Source organism: Colossoma macropomum, unplaced genomic scaffold (genome assembly GCF_904425465.1).
Source record: "Colossoma macropomum unplaced genomic scaffold, Colossoma_macropomum, whole genome shotgun sequence".
NCBI classification, from domain to species: domain Eukaryota; kingdom Metazoa; phylum Chordata; class Actinopteri; order Characiformes; family Serrasalmidae; genus Colossoma; species Colossoma macropomum.
This window is the reverse complement of record NW_023494795.1, coordinates 28,261,868-28,281,734: the sequence shown is the minus strand read 5'-3', so window position 1 is coordinate 28,281,734 and position 19,867 is coordinate 28,261,868. Positions and strand designations below refer to the sequence as shown.

At 37.6% G+C, this 19,867-nt stretch overlaps 1 long non-coding RNA gene across 2 annotated transcripts; it reads right to left on the bottom strand.

Annotated features, from left to right (window-relative positions):
* Window positions 1-1,745: 1,745 nt before the first annotated feature.
* On the bottom strand, window positions 1,746-10,736 carry LOC118815759. Of its 2 annotated transcripts, none has more exons than XR_005007816.1 (3): window positions 10,614-10,736; window positions 5,773-9,032; window positions 1,746-2,779 (listed from the first exon to the last, which is right to left on the bottom strand). It is a non-coding gene; the product is annotated as an uncharacterized LOC118815759 (long non-coding RNA). The 2 variants fall into 2 exon arrangements; XR_005007817.1 differs by having other exon boundaries at window positions 1,746-2,776.
* Between the last annotated feature and the right edge of the window lie 9,131 nt (window positions 10,737-19,867).

The window sequence follows — 19,867 nt, the reverse complement described above, 5'->3', positions numbered from 1 at the left end:
TTAAAATATGTTTAAAGAGACATTTTCCATGACACATAAGAGCGTGATCGATATAGAGACGTATCTAACTATGATCAGCTTGTGAAACATTGTCTCTGTTAATGTTTCTTGTTTTCTATCACTGGAGGCACTACAATAGAGAAGAACGTGTGCTATACTTGGAGAATAGTTGTTGAATGATGCTTAAACATGTTGAGCAAATCACATTTTGCAAGGGCCTGTAAGTGGACCCATAGCTCATTTAAGCAATAGAACATGAGAGGGAGCGTGTTATCGCGAAATAACATCACTGTGATTTGGTCGCCATAGATCATCACAGCCTTGATGTTATAGTGATAACACATGACAATGTAACCCTAAAAGTATCCATTTTCTGCTTGTGCAAAGTAAGAAGTAAAAACGTTCAAATGGCTTAAGTCGTTACTTAGCAAGTGATACAGTATTTATGAAAAAAAGGGTAGAACACTTCTCAACCAATCAGCTTGTACGGCCAGAACTAACTGTTGTATAGTACTACATCAGTTACATGTTAGTTTCACAGTAGTTATCAAATAAATTGTAAAAACAATAGGTACAAAATAATGTCTTAAAATTAGTGACTAAAACTAAACATGACTAAAAATACATACAAAAAAAGGTTAACTTATATAAAACCTTTTTGATTTTTTTGTGTTATTTTATTTATGTTTGTGTGTTCATGTAACCATTTCCAAACTTCTTCTTGAGGAAGCATATTATTATGTTACCATCTAATATTCAGTTTGTGTTTTCTGCGAAATCTGCATCCAAGCTTTTTTCTTATAATGAGTTCACAAGATATCAGCTACTTTTTGAAAACGAGAAACTCTGGTCACTTTTCACTTGTTTGTTAGCGTTTATTCTAATGTAGTGTTTTTACTGTCAAAAACACACTTAATGATAAGACCTTTTAATATTAAGACCTATACAAAGTACTGTATGTGGACTGTTCTACTGAATTTCAGACTTTTCACTGACCTGGACTTTAGACTAAACTTCTTTTGCTTTGAGTGACCCTATACTTTAATTATTTGTATTTCATTTGAATAATTGATTAAACATTCAATTTTATCACCATTGAAACAGTACTGCTTGTGTGATGTTTCGGTAGTGAGTGTTTTAGCTAAAAACAAGTACATGGCTAGCAAATAGAGCTTTGAACAGTTGTACACACATAAAATCATAATTATATTTTTTAAAACACGAAAAGTTTACTTTTTAAGCATTTAAAATATATGTTTCAGTAGTGAGAATTGTTAATGTTACACACTGATGTTCACACTTTGTTCAAATTAATAGGATCTAACTACTCACCATGTGGACATGCAGTCTCACTTCCTGTGCCAAAATACAGGGGTGTGGCCAAAATAAGGCCCCACCTATGACTTTAAATGAAAATAAGATATATGTACATCTTTTAGCTCACTTTAAAAGAAATTAAAAACAAAAACCTTTAACAAACGTAAGTAAAATTTTTACAGTTTAGGGGTTAATTTAGGGGTTAATGTTTGGGACAGACACCTCCTAATAGAACATACCCTCTAACTGATGATTTTGTATATCACTACTCTTGGAACAAAACCTTGTATTTCCATTTTTTTAGTTTTTGACATAATTTAAAAATGCCTGCTGCCCTTTACGTTGTATATAAGGTTCATGATGAGTGGACCAAAAGAAACGGCCCACAATGCCTTGGAAAAAGTCTGGTTACATTGACTTTCAATAAAAGTACAGTATGTTTTTTCCTTTTCTTGTAAAGTTGCCATTTCATAGATACGACGTTTTGTTCCAACAGTGATTTATTTAGCTTATTACTGTCTCAATGTCTGGGTTTACATCAATCATAGTATAATGCTTGTAAATATCTAAGGTCTGAATATTTAATGTTTTTTAATAGCTGTCATTAAAATGGTCCATATACAGTTTTAGTGGAGACTTTGGAATGTATTAGCCATGTGTTTCACAAATAGTCTTTTCTCCCAAATATCAGTTATTGGATTCCTTATTTATTATTTATTCCTTATTTATTAACCTGCTTCAGGTCATAAGCTTCTCCTTCATCACAGAGATTGTTTTTAAGCTGTTTGGCACTTACATCTGTCAGACATGAAGACGAGAGTCTACGCTTTTGATTTTGTCTCCTCAACTTTCTAAAAAGCAAAAGCCCCTCCAGTACATTTAAAACCACAGACACACAAGTGACAACAAGTGTGTAGATGGAAAAGACAGTCAACTCAGCAGCTCATGGTAAGTAGCAGTCCACTCGATTAGGACATGGATTTTCCTCACAGCTAATATTTAGAAAAATCACAAAACCGTATAGAAAGTATTGTGCGACAATGAAAGCAACTTCTAAGATGATCTTAACAAGCAGTTGAGCAAAGTAGCTACACATCACACTCTTTCTCACATTCCCACTCGCCTTCTCAGAGGGCTTTGCCTCTCCATACATTACATGCATCACATAAGCGAGGTACAGCAGAGTTGGAGCAGATGCAAAAATGATCTGAGCCCACCAGAAGCAGAAAGGAACCACTGGAAACAAACGATTGCGGCAAGACTCAGCACAGCCACATTGTTGTGTATTGCAGACCAATTTGTCCTGCTCTAAGACATCAACTCCCACCATCAGCATGAAGACTCTGAAGAAGAAGAGGGCGGTTAGCCAGACTCTGCCAACGACTGTAGAGTGGGTCAGCACTTCTTCTGACCACTTTGAGAAAAGCTGCGTCCATTCCATCTCATCTGCGTCTCAGAACTGCTGCAAAACATGAAATAAATGTTTGCAGGTTTTCACACTGGTGCAATGTTGTTGGTCAGTTGATATTAGAACAAAAGAAAAACATCCAACATGGCTGCCCAGAATACTCAACTAAGAGTAGAGGATATGGCAAAAATATTACATTACTGTACTTGACATTTTCACAATAAACTAGTCAGTCATATGAGTGCAACGTATGCAGAATGGAGCCCAGACATTTGCATACAAGTTAATTTTGGTCAAATGAATTACAGCTTACCATTATAAAATGCAATTTGTTTATTTGAAGTGGTCCTTTGTAGATGATTAATAAACTCTCTAACAGACTCTAACAGAGTACCAGTAACATATCAGTAAAGTAGCAGTAGTGAAGCATCTGAATACACTGAAGTAAATCTTGTAGATGTACTGTTGATACATTACTTATGTTAAATAGATGTATTGTTGATATGTTACATGCAGTAGACTTAATATGTTACGTCCAGTAAGCAAAATCTCACCTTACCCAACCTTACTCAAATCCTAATCCACACCCTGGCCCTAATCCTAACCCTAACCTCAATCTCAACCCAGAACCTAACCCTAACCCTCACCCTAACCCTAATCCTGACCCTAACTTTAACCGTACCCTAATCCAGTCAAGCTCCAGTTACAGAATGGTGTGAGCAGCATGTCTATAACAGCTTGTTGAAAACATAGCTTGTCTGATACACATTCAGTGACCTCTCATTTTAACATCAAATGAAGTAAAAAACAACTGAATTCGGTCGATCATAAACAAATTTTATTCACTCGGTTGATTAAAAGTCTTTTGATGATCTGCTGTATTCACTGCTGCTACATCATTGATATGTTGTTTGTCCACATTCAGATGTAGGTTGTTGAATTTACGGTGACTGACAGACTGCAAAATCTGCAAAAAGTCCTTTGTTTTGTGGACAAAAAGATGGTTGTTGACTTCAGGAGAGCACAGAGTGACCACTCTCCGCTCACCATCAACAACTCCCCTGTGGAGATTGTTGCGAGCATCAAGTTCCTTGGTGTTCACCTGGACTCTGAACACCAGCTTCATAACCAAGAAGGCCCAGCAGCGCCTCTATTTCCTGAGGAAGCTAAGGAAAGCTCATCTCCCATCCACCATCCCTACCACCTTCTACAGAGGCACTATAGAGAGCATCCTGAGCATCTGCATTACTGCCTGGTTCGGGAATTGCATCGCCTCCGACTGCAAGACCCTCCAGCGAATCGGGGTCTCTCTCCCCACCATCACGAACATTTACACCACATGCTGCATCCGAAAAGCCACTAGCATTGTAACTGACCCCACACACCCCTCACACAAACTGTTCTCTCTTCTGCCCTCTGGAAGAAGGTATCGCAGCATTCGGGCCTCACAGCCAGAATGTGCAACAGTTTCTTTCCACAAGCCTTCAGATTCCTCAACACCCACGGACACACATGCACGCACAAACACATACATAACACCCACATGGACCTACATACACATACATAACACCCACACGGACCTACATACACATATACATAACAATATGGGACTCACTCCTCACTTATTGTATTTCCAAATTATGGAACACTGTGATAATATAATCACTGTACTTCACTGAAACACTTCATTTGACATGACTGCAAATCTGAATACTTGCATTATTGCACATTTTATACTTCATTTTAACAATGTTAGCTGCTAGAGTTTCAATATCAACCAAATACTGTATATTGTATATTGCCGCTCTGGTTGCTACCTCGGTGACTGCTATGCTCACTGCTAAGCTGCTAATATGTCATAGTATGTTACATCCTTTGCACAACTCCACATACTCTCAGTACCGTGTACTGCTTGTGTTCTGTTATGTATTCATTGTAAGTCTTTCGTATTTATTTATTGTACTGTATTGTCTGCACTGTGGTTATTGTCTCGCACTTGTGTTCCTGTGTAGCACCATGGTCCTGGAGGAATGTTGTTTCATTTCACCCTGTACTTGTATATGACTGAAATGACAATAAAGCCTGACTTGACTTGACTTGATGTTGTTGAGAGTTCTCTGAGTGTTTATTTATTTAAATACACCACTCATAATGAAGTGTCACCAGATTCTTTACCCAGTGCCACAAAAGAACCACTTTTGTTTTCCTAGAGACCATTTCAGTGGACGGCTTGTTACGGGAACGTTTTTGTTAAAGAGACGTGTAATTGTAAAGAACCTCCTTTAAAGAAGAACCTCCATATAATGTAAAGACTATAGGAAGAACTCTTAAATTGGTATAAAAGGTTCCTCACACTCACTCATCTCATTTTCAACCAGGGTTACGAAACTAACCATATGCTCTAGTGTCTGCATACCATGATTTTTCAACCAATCGCACTTCATTCTGCCCTTTTCTCTGGATTTTTTTAGAGGGAGAGCACTTTTCCTGGAATGGGAATCTTTCCAGTAATTTAAACCCCTCCACAGATGTTTCTGATATGTCCTCTCAGAGGTTCGTATAGTAGAGAAGCAAATTAATTTAGGAAACAAATGCAGTTAAAATCAACTGATTCATACATGATATAAATACAGGTTTGTTACAGTGTTGCTATCATTCACCATCAGATAACATTAGATTGATTTGTGAGTGCAAACAGAGAGAAAGAGGTCACGTTTGTAGTCATCTAAAAGACAGACTTCAGGACTGCCCAGTCAGCTTTCTGGAAAGTGACTCCAATGCTAAACTTTCAATTTCTCTGGAATACATGAGTCAGACTATATATTATGTAGTATGTTTGCATTAATTCTTATTGAAGATGTACTAAGCATGTTCTTATTCTTGCTTTTTGTAGCAGATGCACAAATAGAGTTTATTAAAACAGACACTCAGACTAAAGTTCCACTACACACCTTTAGTAAAACATGAATTTATACACAGACCGGTCACTTCATTAAGTCCACCTCCTTGTTTCTACACTCTTTGTCCATTTTATCAGCTCCACTTACCATATAGGAGCACTTTGTAGTTCAGTCAATAACAGACTGCAGTCCACCAGTTTCTCTATATACTTTGTAAACTCCCTTTCACTCGGTTCTTCAGTGGTCAGGACCCCCACAGGACCACCACAGAGCAGGTATTATTTGAATGGTGGATCATTCTCAGCACTGCTATCGGCTAGTTCTGTGGTGAAGCAGACACAACCTCAGTAAAGTCCACAATACAAAATGATCTTCCACATGTTTTGTGCAGTTACATACATACCAGAGAGTTCGCCAACTGCACTTTGTAACTTTGCTTAAGTTACAAAGTGCAACTTTAACATTATACAGTGACAACCAGTTAATGTAATTCACTGCTGTTTGGCTGGTGGCTTGTGCCAGTGTTAGTTCTACATTGTTAGTCTTCTATATTGTTGTCTTTGTAGCCAGGATATTCATTTTCTCCTCTCTCATAAAAAAAAAAAAAACGAAATTATGGGCTAAATACCCACCACAGAAGAAAAAAACTAGCTGCTAATCCTACTAATTAGTTCAATAATCGAATATACTGCTTGCAGTTTTTTGCATTGCTTCGTTTTACTGTGAAGTTGTGCAGAAATGATGTTTCTACAGTTCCATGAAGGTTTATCCATGTAGAGTCAGCTTTAAGATTAATAACCAAACAATAATAACAAACAATAATCCCAGAGTTCAAATCTTTGTAGCTACTTTCAAAGATGGTAAAAATGTGCTTTCTAAACACAAAAATACAATAAACAGTACGATAAATGCTAAACAAATGCTGCTTTTATAAATGGTTTTGAAGAGCCCCTGTTAAAATTCAAAGGTCAGTGACTTTTATAAGGAAGATAAAAACAAAAGTCCACTTTTCATCTGCTTAGCTCTTGTTAAGTGTCCAGTGAGTTCGTGAAGGCCTCAATGGGCCTCTTTCGCCAACTGTTCTTAAGAAGAAATTTCTTCTTAAAACCCACTTACACAGTTTTCATGAAGATTCTGACTTTCACCCTCTGTTTTCTTATTTGGGATTTGTTTTTAGGTAAGAACAGAATCTACGCACACTCAAGAACACAAAGGTGTGAACAGTTCTGTGGTTTAAGAACACAACATCAATCTAATGTAGACATTTTCCTAAGACCTTTCTCAAGAACACTTTTAAGAACAAATGTAGGAAGATAGTGGTGAATGAGGCCCAATGACCTTATCGACTCAGGTTAATGCATTGTGTGAGAAGACCTTTAGACCAGTCTCCATGACCTCTGCTATGGCTACTACTCACCATGAGTGACAATGTGTATTACAATGAGAGTAGCCCCAAGCTCCTAATGTGAATATCGAGTAGATGGGGTATTTCTAACTGTTGGAATACAGCGAAGAAGGAGAAAAGGCCTCCAGAAAGCCTCTTTCCTCAAAACAAGACAAACACAGTTAAACACTGAAATGATTCAATGTGAACATGTGAAGATATCTTTTATATAACTGAAAGTAATAAAGTCTTTTTATAGCCTTTTTTAATTTTAACTTGTGTAACAGTTTCTTATACTTTTTTTTCAGCAAAAAGTAAACATCCAGAGAGCCTCTATATATTGCCCTCTATTTACATGAAATGGTTTAGTCCTGCCTCCAAACCAGGCATGAATGATATTTGCTAGCAGTGAAGTGTAAGTGAGGAGTGTTGGTAGAGCTTTATGTCTCAGATTCCTAAGGTAAAATCTGGCATCCAGAAACGAAAAGAAAGAAAAGAAAGACAGGAGAGAAGAAAAGAAATGGCAAAAATATGTCACCCAATTTTTCACAAAGAAGGGTGGATGCAGTCCATTAGTGGTGGAAGTGCTCCTCATAGCTTAGTCCACAGTGAAATAGGCTAACTTACTTGTGTTCGCCTAACTTTAGCTACTTAATATCTTCACAGAATTTTTGAATGTTTACATTTCTCTCCTCTTTTAGCTGACATTTAATCAAGATAGGCAAACCTTTAGCAAACTGTTTGTAATAAATCAGTTATCCCTGCCCCAGCCTGGTGCCAGACGCAACAGATGCTCAGGCTCAGCTGTCCTGTCTTCCCGTCCTTTCGAAGACTGTGGAATATATTGGACATGAAGGTAGAGTTTAAACACATAGGGTGTGTCTCAAAACCTAGTGAGCTGTCTAAGTAGTCGCTGTCTACATAGGCAGCTGTCTAAGTAGGCAGTGTTCCAACCATCATCTATCCTTATAAGATAGATAAATGAGATGCTCTAGTTAGACAGCAGTGACGTCGCCGCTTGTTCCCGCGCACTGCACGAGACCGACGTTTACTTATCTCAGCCGTCAGAATCACATTTAGCCAACATGGATCTGCTCTGGCAGTTTATATAGCGATTTTAATTGTATTTGCTCTGAATGAAACAGCAAAATAGACAATAGTTGTGGTCAAAGCGAGCATATTGTGATGTAAAATGCTGTCTATGTAGAGAGCTCACTAGGTTTTGAGACACACCCATAGTCTTTTGTCTTAAGCATCAGTTATTGGATTTCCTTATATAGTCATTCGCCTGCTTCAGGTCATAAGCTTCTCCTTCATCACAGAGATTGTTTTTAAGCTGTTTGGCACTTACATCTGTCAGACATGAAGATGAGAGTCTACGCTTTTGATTTTGTCTCCTCAACTTTCTAAAAAGCAAAAGCCCCTCCAGTACATTTAAAACCACAGACACACAAGCGACTGCAATCATGTAGATGGAAAAGACAGTCAGCTCAGCAGCTTGTGGTAAGTAGCAGTCCACTCGATTAGGACATGGATTTTCCTCACAGCTAATATTTAGAAAAATCACAAAACCGAATAGAAAGTATTGTGCGACAATGAAAGCAACTTCTAAGATGATCTTAACAAGCAGTTGAGCAAAGTAGCTACACATCACACTCTTTCTCACATTCCCACTGGCCTTTCCGGGGGCAGGGATCATTCTTTCTCTGTACATTACATGCATCACATAAGCGAAGTACAGCAGAGTCGGAGCAGATGCAAAAATTATTTGAGCCCACCAGAAGTGGACAGGAAATACTGGGAAAAAATGACTGTGACAAGACTCGGCACAGCCAGGTTGGTATGTATTGCAGACCAATTTGTCCTTTTGTAAGGCATCAACCCCCACCATCAGCATGAAGACCCTGAAGAAGAAGAGGACGGTCAGCCAGACTCTGCCAACGACTGTAGAGTGGGTCAGCACTTCTTCTAACCACTTTGAGAAAAGCTGCATCCATTCCATCTCGTCTGCGTCTCAGAACTGCTGCAAAACATGAAATAAATGTTTACATGTTTTGATACTGGTGCAATGTTGCTGGTCAGTTGATATTAGAAAGGAAGAGAAATATCCAACATGGCTGTTCAGAACACTTCAGTCTCAACTAAGTGGGCAATATGACAAAAATATAACATCAATATACTTGACATTTTCACAATTACCTATACAGTCATATGCAAATGTATGCAAAAAGGCACCCAAACTTTTCTTATTTTTGATCAGCTGAAATGCAGTCTATCATTTTAAAAATAAAGGTGTTCTTTACACAGTGCGATCAAAAAAACATTTTCTTTCCCTAAAGAACCTTTCAGTATATGGTTCCTTTGCAGAAACATTTTTATACATGAGAAACGGTAAAGAACCCTCTTTAACCCCTCAAATGGCCATGGGCCCACTGACAGGCTCAAAGTTTTATTGCACACTTCTATAACCTAAGAATAGCTCAGCCAGTTTGCACTGAAGTCCCTGTAGTTACTAAATAATAAGCGTTAGTATGTAATAAGCCTGGGATTTTAAGGTGTTAAAGAAGAACCTCCACATAAGGTAAAGGTTCTAGGAAAAACCCCTGAACTGTTATAGAATCTTTTACGTGAACCGTTTCACTCAATAACAATGGAATAACCATTCGAGTCTTTATTGACTCATCCAAAGGACTCGACACAGTCAATAACAGTGTCCTGCTACAGAATTTACAATATTAAGCATTCCGAATGTGGAGGTAGAATAGTTATTTATTACATAGAAAAAAAGCTATTTATTACATAGAAAAAAAGTGTGTCTCATGTCAGAGCTCTTGCTCCAGTCTAAAGTAATATAGATTGTGGAGTTCCTCAAGGGTCAATATTGAGACCCCTTTTGTTTTTATTGGCAGCAAAGGATGCATTCTTTGTTTGCTGATCACACCAATATTTTTCTATCTGATAAAGATGGCCATAATTATTGTAGTCTATAAATTCAGAATGATCAGCTATTACTAGCTTATTTAAAGCTAGTACAGTATCTATCAACATCAATTTTTTTTCATACATTACATTTTTCATTTATTAATTCTCAGCCTTAAAATAAAAAGGCCCTGATACTCTTCTACCAGTTTCAACTTTCATCATTATTCCAAAATATCTTCTAATAACCTCCACACCGCTTTCTTCAGGACTTCAGTTGCACAGTTTAAACTCCCTTATCGAGGATCTTCAATCTGGAACTGCCTACCACCTCATCTAAAAACTGTACCAGTCTCATAAGTTTCAAAACACACATCAAAACTCATGTGCTTTCACTGTAACAAACCTAATTGTAATTTATTTTGGATAGATTTTATCTGTTTTTTTATTTTATATAACTTAATATTTGTTTTTCTTTGAAAGTCACTTTGTACCAGCCCTTTCTGGGCTTTTTCTGTACTTTCCCAGCATATTCACTCTCCTTTCTTTTTTTTTTAATTTGCCTTACCTTTTTGTGAAAATAATAATACCTAGATAGACACTCCTCTAGATAGACATTATGGCTTGTTTAGCAGTCTATCTTTCCAAAAAAGCAGCCACAACTGACCAAACAAAAGATGCTCACCTGAAGTTTTTGCAGAACTTGTTTCTTCTCTGCTGTCTTTGTGTTGCACAGTTAGAGATGGTAGCAGAAATGTATGAAGATTGTTTGGGGTCGGGCTTTAAACCCCGTAGTTTTGACGTCTGCATTCCTACTTTTCGGCCAACCAATCACACTTCATTCTTTTTCATGGGTTTGTTTAGAGGGACAGCACTTTTCTCGGCATGGATCTTTGCTCCCTGGCTTTTTAACCCCTCCACAGATGTTTCTAATAGATCCTCTCAGAGTTTCCTTTACCAGAAAAGCAAATTAATTTAGCAAACAAACACAGTTCAAATCAGCTGATTGATACATGATATAAGTACAGGTTTGTTACAGTGATGGTGATCATTCACCATCAGATATTGATTTGTGGGTACAAACAGAGAGAAAGAGGTCATGTTTGTAGCCATCTAAAAAAAACCTCAGGATTGTGCAATCAGCTTTCAGTGAAATGACTGCAGTGCTGAAGTTCTCTTGTATACATGAGTCAGACTCTTGGTATTAATTCTTTTTGTGCACTGGAACACAGGCTAGAGATACAGCCAACCAAGCACGTCTCATTCTTGCTTTTTGTAGCAGAAGCACAAATGAAACTCCATGACATGTTTTTGGTAAAACATGAATGTATACACTGACTGGCCATATTTGTTCACTTGTAGTTCTACAATTACAGACTATATTCCATCTATTTCTCTGCATACATTGTTAGCCCCTTTTCTACCCTGTTCTACAGTGGTCAGGACCCCCACAGGACCACCACGGAGCAGGTATTATTTGGGTGATGGGTCATTCTCAGCACTGCAGTGACCCTGACATGGTAGTGTGTGTGTGTGTTTGAACAATTCTGTTAGGTAACTGCTATGTTAGCAAACTGGAAAACATGTGGAAATGTTCCGAAGAGCAAAAAGCAGATGAAATCTACAACAGAATGGGAAATGAAACCAGGGACTTGACAATGTTGCTCAGTCACAGTAAAATGACCTTTAAAAACTCGGCTTTTAGCACAATTATATCAGCCTGGATGCTAACAAGCTAGCTATCAGGTTAGCCAATGAGTAAGTTAACCAGAGAAACAAAACGTTTCTGGTCAAACATGAAGTATCCACATAAATACTAAAACATAGCACATTTGTATGTTAGCACAACCTGAGATTACTCAGTTGAAGATTTGAGTTCCTAAGGCCTTGTGAAAAAACAGGAGTTTCTTACTGCAATTCAAAAGAAGATTAAAAGATACAGAGAAAATGGGTTTTCATCTTTGAGAGAGAGGAGAAAATCAAGCTCCACTCTTGCTTCAGATCTGAAAAAAATCCACAGGTGTTTCTGTCCATCCTTCCACTGTGAGAAGACAACTCAGCGTTATGAGCCTGAAAGGATGTGTAGCTGTCAAGAAGCCTCACTAAGAAAAAAAAGAGGAAAATTGGCACTAGACATCAGAGAGTGATATAAAGATAATTTATAACACTGCTTCCAAAAACTCAAGAAATCAGAAATAAGGCACACACCACTTAAATACACGTTTCACATTGATGTTGATAGATACATACCCATACCAATGAACCGGCCCTACTCCCAACCCCCATACACCTACCAATGAACCAGCCCTAATCCCAATCCCCATACCCTTACCAATGAACCAGCCTTGTCTCCCCATCCCCATACACCTACCAATGAACCAGCCCTAGTCCCGACCCCCATACACCTACAAATTAGTCAGCCCTACTCCCCATCCCCACACCCCTACCAATGAACCAGCCCTACTCCCCATCCCCATACGCCATTGCACACCATTTTCTACTAGGTGTCTTTTCTTTGCTGGAGGTGGGCTTGTGCTTCTGGTTTCTCTGACACAAGCCTGTCCTTCAGCAGAGGTGTGAGGGGTGTTCACAGATTGGGGAGGGGTCGAAGATGAAGTGAAGGAGTGGGTCAGAAGAGGTAGGAGAGTGCTGGATAAATCTGCTTTGCTGCAAGAAAAGATGACCAAATTTATAAAAAAGCAACATGAAAACAAATACAAATTTCCATGCTAAATAAGGCTACATTTCATGCTAAATGTATAATAAATAAATATGTTATTTATGCATGCTATATTTAGTTCAACCACTAAACCATATTAGCGTAATAGGCTACGAGATTATGCTGACACATCGTGATATGCTATATTTTACAACACACAGTATGTTCAGCAACTTACTAAACCATATTAAATGTATTGTTATAAGGCTAAAGGATGGGGCAAACATGCTGTAAATGTATATTATTATGCATTCCCTCACGCACAATCATGAATTTAAACGTATGTAAACAACTTACACATCGAGCACGGCATCAATTCAATGCACAAATGCATCATATTCCTCGGAGTCCATGCTAGCAGCCATGAACCATCACTCTCAGCTTTCAGCTCATCATTGCACCTCAACAAATGTTGAGGTGCAATGATGTTCACCTAACTTTGGCTAACAGTGCCTAAAAGTTCTAATAATGTTTAAAGATTGCATGTAGATGGCTGAAAATTGGTATGCACATAGTTAAACTAGTTCTAAGGAATTTGAATTGGTGTGTTGGACTGTGTTTTTTTTTTTGTTTTTTGTGGTCCAAAAGTCTGAGACAAAATTGAAAATCTTGATTTGTTTCATTAAAATAAACAACAGAAAGTTTTAGAATTCTGTAAAATTTAAAACCCAAAGAAGTTATGACAAGTAAAAGGAGAAAAAATGTTCACAATTCTACACTATATCTAGGTTAGTGTGCATATTTAAGCATATTTGAGTGATTCGTCATGTTAAGGCCACTGTGCAAAAATGTCAGTATGTTTTTTTTTAGTTTTATTTCTTCCAGTGAATGTTGTGTTTGATGAGGCACATTTTCTAAGACACATAAGAGTGTGAACTATAAAAAGACCTAACCATGATCAGCTTGTGAAACATTGTCTCAGGCAGAGAAAAAGTCTCTTCTGTATGTTGTTCTTGTTTTCTATAATCAGCATAGTTAGACGGTGGGGGGACTTTATTTTTCCTGGAAGGCTGGTGGAAGACAGAGAGGGGGGAGATAAATGGAAACAACACTCAATAACATTATCCTGACAGTGTGAGAGGGCAGGAGGAAGAATCCCCAGAACTCTACTCTCTCCACCCTTCATCCTGTCAGGCTTTCATAGAAGGATAAAACAGCACAGAGTTTTACGATAAACAGAGTTACTGAGAAATCCTAAGAAACAGGCAGCTGGTTTAGTGATGCTGAAATATGTGTGTTACATAAGAGGTAGCAAGGTTAAATACTCTCATCAACAAAACACTACGATAGGGAAGATCATGTGCTGTACTTGGAGAATCGTTGTTGAATGATGCTCATAAATTCCATAAATTACAAAAAGTAAATCACTTTTTGCAAACTTTGAAAATTGACAATGGAGTTGTCATGGAGTGGACCCACAGCTCATAACTACATCACCTACATGTTAGTTTCACAGTAGTTATCAAATAAATAATAGTGGCTATAGAAAAAAATGTGTCCCTGAATATTAAGTGTCCAGTGTAACATTTGAATATTTAAATAAAAAAAATTAAAAAGTTGTTTGTCATTAAGATAAGTTCTTTATTCACATCATGTTACAATTATACACAAATAAATGAAAGATTTTTTTTCATTGTTATATACATTTTTTTCCAAGGTTGAAAAAATAAACAGGATACATGTAAACAAAGACAGTAATGTGACAGATGCAAATGAGCAAGGAAAACAAGATGTTTTAATATATTATTTTAAAATTTAAAATTGACAACAACAACAAAACAAAAAACCTTTTGGTAAGGAACCTTTTATCTCCAAAATGAATCCAATAACTTTAAATGAGAAGGAAAAAGTTCTACATGTTGAATGGAGGTTGGTTGAATATAATAGTTTTCTAAGTAATTTTGGACTTTTCTATCATCTTGAAATTCATCCAGAAATTTTTACACTTAAACATTTTTACAATTAAAACATACAAAAAAGAGATACGAGGTTTTGTTCCAACATTTAGCAGAAATTTTCAAGGTAAAAAGAGGTTTTGTCAGCATTCTGTCCAACCTTGCAACAGTTGCTACAAAAGAACTGTAAGTGAAGCGTTGATTGGTCAACTGTGATTGTGTTTTGAGGAGTACATGAAAACCTGTAGAAGGTCTTGAGCTGCAAGTGCTTCTGTTTTGATCTAGAGGAATAAATCTGTTGCAAAAGATTCATGTAGAGAACATAGAGCAGCTGGGGAGTTGGAAAGCGTGAAAACTCATCACAAATATTGATAGTGGTAGGCTCTGAGGATAGTGCACAAGTTTTGGCCCTTTCATGATCACAAGCTCAATCTCCTGTGATGACACAGCCATCTGTGTTCAGGAGCCCAAGTGAGCAAACTTGGCCTCGCTCTGCTGCATCGCTGTGCATGATGCTAGCCAGCACAGCTGTCTGTTAGCTGGCGTAACAGAACTGGCAGTTAGTGCTCTCCTCCAAGCATGTTGAGCTGTTCAATGATGTTTTGTTATTGGCAGGTCACAATAGATGTGGCTTCGCTCTCCCTGCTTGGTAACACCGTTTTATGATGGGAGACCTTTCTAGTCAGATTGTAAAAATAATACACAGTACTGTGTAAAAGGCTTAGGAACCTGAGAGATAGAGAGTTATTTTTCTTGGCAGTAAGTGTTTATTTGCTAATATTATGACGTACAAATAAAAATATTTCAATAAGTCATGATTTTATGTATGATTGTGTGTTTATTTAACCATTTCCAGACCACTCCTTGAGGAAATCTTGTATTCAGTGCTACCATGTAATACCCAGTTCATTAAATTAAATATATTGGCTGCGAAATCTGCAAACAAGCTTTTTTGTTCTAAATAGCTAACAAGATATCAGCTACTTTTTGGAAGCAAGAAATTCTTTTCACTTTTAACTTGTGTGTTAGCCTTTGTTCTAATGAGGTGTTGTTATGTAGTGTTTTTCAAAAACAAATTTAATGCCAAGACCTTTGTTCTACTGAACTGTCATAGAGTTCAAAGCACATTTCGGTCTTTTAACTGACCTGGACTAACTTCTTTTGCTTTGAGTGACCCTATAATTCAATTATTCAAATTTCATGAAATGAATGATTAAACATTCCATTTTGTCACCACCAAAACAGTTTCAGTAGTGTGATGTTTTGGTAGTGACTGTTTCGGGAGTGACAATTTTAGCCAGCTAGCCACTGCATGACTAGCAAACAGAGCTAAGGGGATGGGACAGGGATTCAGTCGCGTGCTCTAAAATGCAGAGGTATGACTAAAGTAAGGCCCCGCCTATTATCTTTTTTAATTAAAAAATTAACTCATGATAAGTCTTTCAACCTTACTTTAATAGAGATCACAAAGATCTTTTAAAAAACAATGTTTAACTAATGTAAGTGTTATATTCTCAAATGTAAGCTTAGGGGTTGGGGTTTGGGACAGACTCCTCTGAACAGAAAACTATAACTGATGATATATATATGAAATAATGATAATGTGTATATTTAGCTTATTACTATCTCAATTAATGCCTTGGGTGAAAATAGATAATCACATAATGCTTGTAAATATCTAAGGTCTGATTACTCCATAGTTTTTTCAATAGTTGTTTTATTGTAGGACTCTAGTAATTTGGTAAAATTAGCATAAGCTTCAGCCTAAAGCTTTTCGGTCAGTATATTTTTTGTGTATTTGTGTGTTGTCTGTCTTTTCTATTAATATAAGACCCTGTTTTTTATGTATTTCTTTGTGTGTATTTATTTTGGAAAATTACAAGCAATGACCAAAATAAACAAAGATAAACCAACATTTAACAATAAATACTAAAATGGTCCATATGTGGTTATATAGTTCCTTATATGTTATTTTCTTAAGGGTCTTAACCATGTTTACTGGAGAGTTTTAGCAAATGGCCTTTTGTTGTAGAAAAGTAATACTTGTCCCCTGCCCTTTGCAGAAAGGGATGAAGTGAAAGGTGATAACACTCTAACCTTGTCAACTCACTCTTTTGTTTGTACTGAGATGACCCTTTGTCTCATAACCTGAAGGTGATAACAATCACCCCCCTCATCTCTACCCCCCCACATCTCATTTCATATTCTCCTTCTACAACCCCTCCTTATCCCTCCTCAAACTCTTTTTCCTCCTCATTCCTCCCCCTTAGTTTTCAATGTATATAAGGTCCTTCCAAAATATTCTTAGCAGACTGGACTGAAGACTGGACTAGACTAGACTGGTGACCAGACCAGACTGGTGACACACTGATGACCAAGCTGTGCCCGTGCATGATTGTCTGCATGCACGTGAATAAGACTAGACTCCTGATACTGCTGTCAACGCCGAAGCTCAGTCTCATGACTCTTCTTGCCAAATTTCTAACACAAGTGACTACAAGCATGTAGATGGAAAAGAAAAAAAGCTCAGGGGCTTTAACAAACAACTGAGCAAAGTAGCTACACACCACTCTCTTTCTCATATCCCCACCGGCCTTTCCATCAGTCCTTTTTAAAGGTGTTCCATCTCCGTAGGTAACATGCATCACATAAGCGAGGTAAAGCAGAGTCAGAGTGGATGCAAAAATAATCTGAGCGCACCAGAGCCGCATAGGAAACACTGGAAACAAAACATTTTCGCAAGACTCTTCGCTGCCAGGTTGGTGTCAACTGCAGACCAATGGTCTTAATGAGTCCATCTGGACCATGTTAGCTCCCACCATCAGCATGAAGACTCTGAAGAAGAAGAGGACGGTCAGCCAGACTCTGCCAACGACTGTAGAGTGGGTCAGCACTTCTTCTGACCACTTTGAGAAAAGCTGCATCCATTCCATCTCATCTGCTTCTCAGAACTGCTGCAAAAGATGAAATAAATGTTTGCATATCTTCACAGACGGGAAATATTCGATATGGCTGTTTCGAATAATCAACTGAGAGTAGGTGATACGGCAAAAATATTACATCACTATATTTGACATTTTCACAACATACAATATACTATGCAAAGTATACAATATACTATGCAAATGGTTCTTTACACTCACACATCTCATTTTTTCAATCATGGTCTCTTTGGGGAACCAAAAGTGGTTCTTCTGTTCCTCAAGGAACAGTTTGTAGCACCAACAGAGTAACAGTGCCAACAGTAACAGTGCCAGCTGTTTATAAATGAAGTATCAAAATATAAATTATCAGGCACACATATATGCACAACTAGTTAAGACACTCCTCTAGATAGACATTATGGCTTGTTTAGAAGTCTATCTTTCCAACAAAGCAGCCACAACTGACCAAACAAAAGATGCTCACCTGCACTTTTTGCAGAACTTGTTTCTTCTCTGCTGTCTTTGTGTTGCACAGTTAGAGATGGTAGCAGAAATGTATGAAGCTTGTTTGGGGTCGGGCTTTAAACCCCGTAGTTTTGGCGTCTGCATTCCTGCTTTTCGGCTAACCAGTTGCACTTCATTCTTTTTCATGGGTTTGTTTAGAGGGACAGCACTTTTCTTGGCATGGATCTTTGTTCCCTGGCTTTTTAACCCCTTCCGATAGGTCCTGTCAGAGTTTCCTTTACCAGAAAAGTAAATTAATTTAGCAAACAAACACAGTTCAAATCAGCTGATTGATACATGATATAAGTACAAGTTTGTTGCAGTGATGGTGATCATTCACCATCAGATATTGATTTGTGGGTACAAACAGAGAGAAAGAAGTCATGTTTGTAGCCATCTAAAAAAAACTTAAGGATTGTGCAATCAGCTTTCAGTAAAATGACTGCAGTGCTGAAGTTCTCTTGTATACATGAGTCAGACTCTTGGTATTAACTCTTATTGTGCACTGGAACACAGGCTAGAGATACAGCCAACCAAGCACGTCTCATTCTTGCTTTTTGTAGCAGAAGCACAGAGTCGAAACAGCCACTCAGACTAAAACTCCACTACACACCAAAACATCATGCGTAAACCCTCACAAAAAATACTTAAAGTCCATTGTATTAAGTAAACTTGCAAGTATATAAAGTGCAAGTATATTTCCCAAGTATACTTTATACTGTTGGTATACTAATACCATTGTACTAGAGGTGTACTAATTGCACTATTTAAATGCTTGCTGGGGCTAAATTGGCCAACTTATTTTATAAAAGTACATTTTTAAGTATACTTTAGGTGTAAGAGTTATGAACTCTGAGTACACGACTACTTTACACCTATGTTTTATTTTGTCCAGCAACTATACTGTGAATTACACTATAAGCATAACTATAACTTATAGGTACTCATTATACTCTTCTAGCACACTTTTTAGTTTATGTAAGTGTACTTTAAAGTACATCACAATTTTATATATATGCTGTCACCAGTGCTGTATATCACAATTTGAAAAAATCCATACACCCTGGAGGAGGCATGTGATACTTTCATCCTCCCAACACTGCTGGTGCTGCAATGTGATGGGGAAGTGGTGATGACTAAAATGTGAGAGGAAGAAGCAAAAATAACTGACGGAGACGGAGAGAGAAACTGATCAACTGCACTGTAAAAATGGAAAAGGGTAGAGGTTGTATTTAGTGGCATAACTGGGATCTTATGGGTCCCAGTGCAAAAGCAATCAATGAGCCCCCTCATGCTAATATTGATTTGAATTCTTAAAAAATACATTGGATTTATTGGGAAATGTTTAAGTGTTTGTGTTAGACTATCATACGGAAGCAATGTGCAATTACGTTACTGTCATACTTCATGGAGGGGAAGCTTAGGTATCACATGATACAGTACTGATGGCTGAATAACAGCTGAAAAACACTGCCAAAGTAGTTTGTTTTTAATGTGAGACCAAATATTGTAAATAAAGTTTAAATCTGGACTAAGACTAGGCCAAAACATTTGAGCTTATTCTATTTTTTTCCACATAGGACTGTATGTGTGTGTGTCTGTGTATACGCATACACATATATTCATGTTTATATGTACAGTAATTAAAAAAAAAATGTAATTTATTTTTTTTATCTATCTTTTTATATAGAGGGGCGCGGGAGAGGTTTTGTTAACATCTTAATGGATGTGGCCGGGCCGTGCTCTACATTAGTTCATCTTTAGCGCACCTGGTCTGGACAATCCTAGTACAGGTCAGGCTACCAGCCAGAAGATCTCCTTGTACTCCTAACTTGCAGACTGAACCTAGAGGGGCCTAATAAAAAATTTGGGACCCTGCACCATGGCCCCAGTGTGA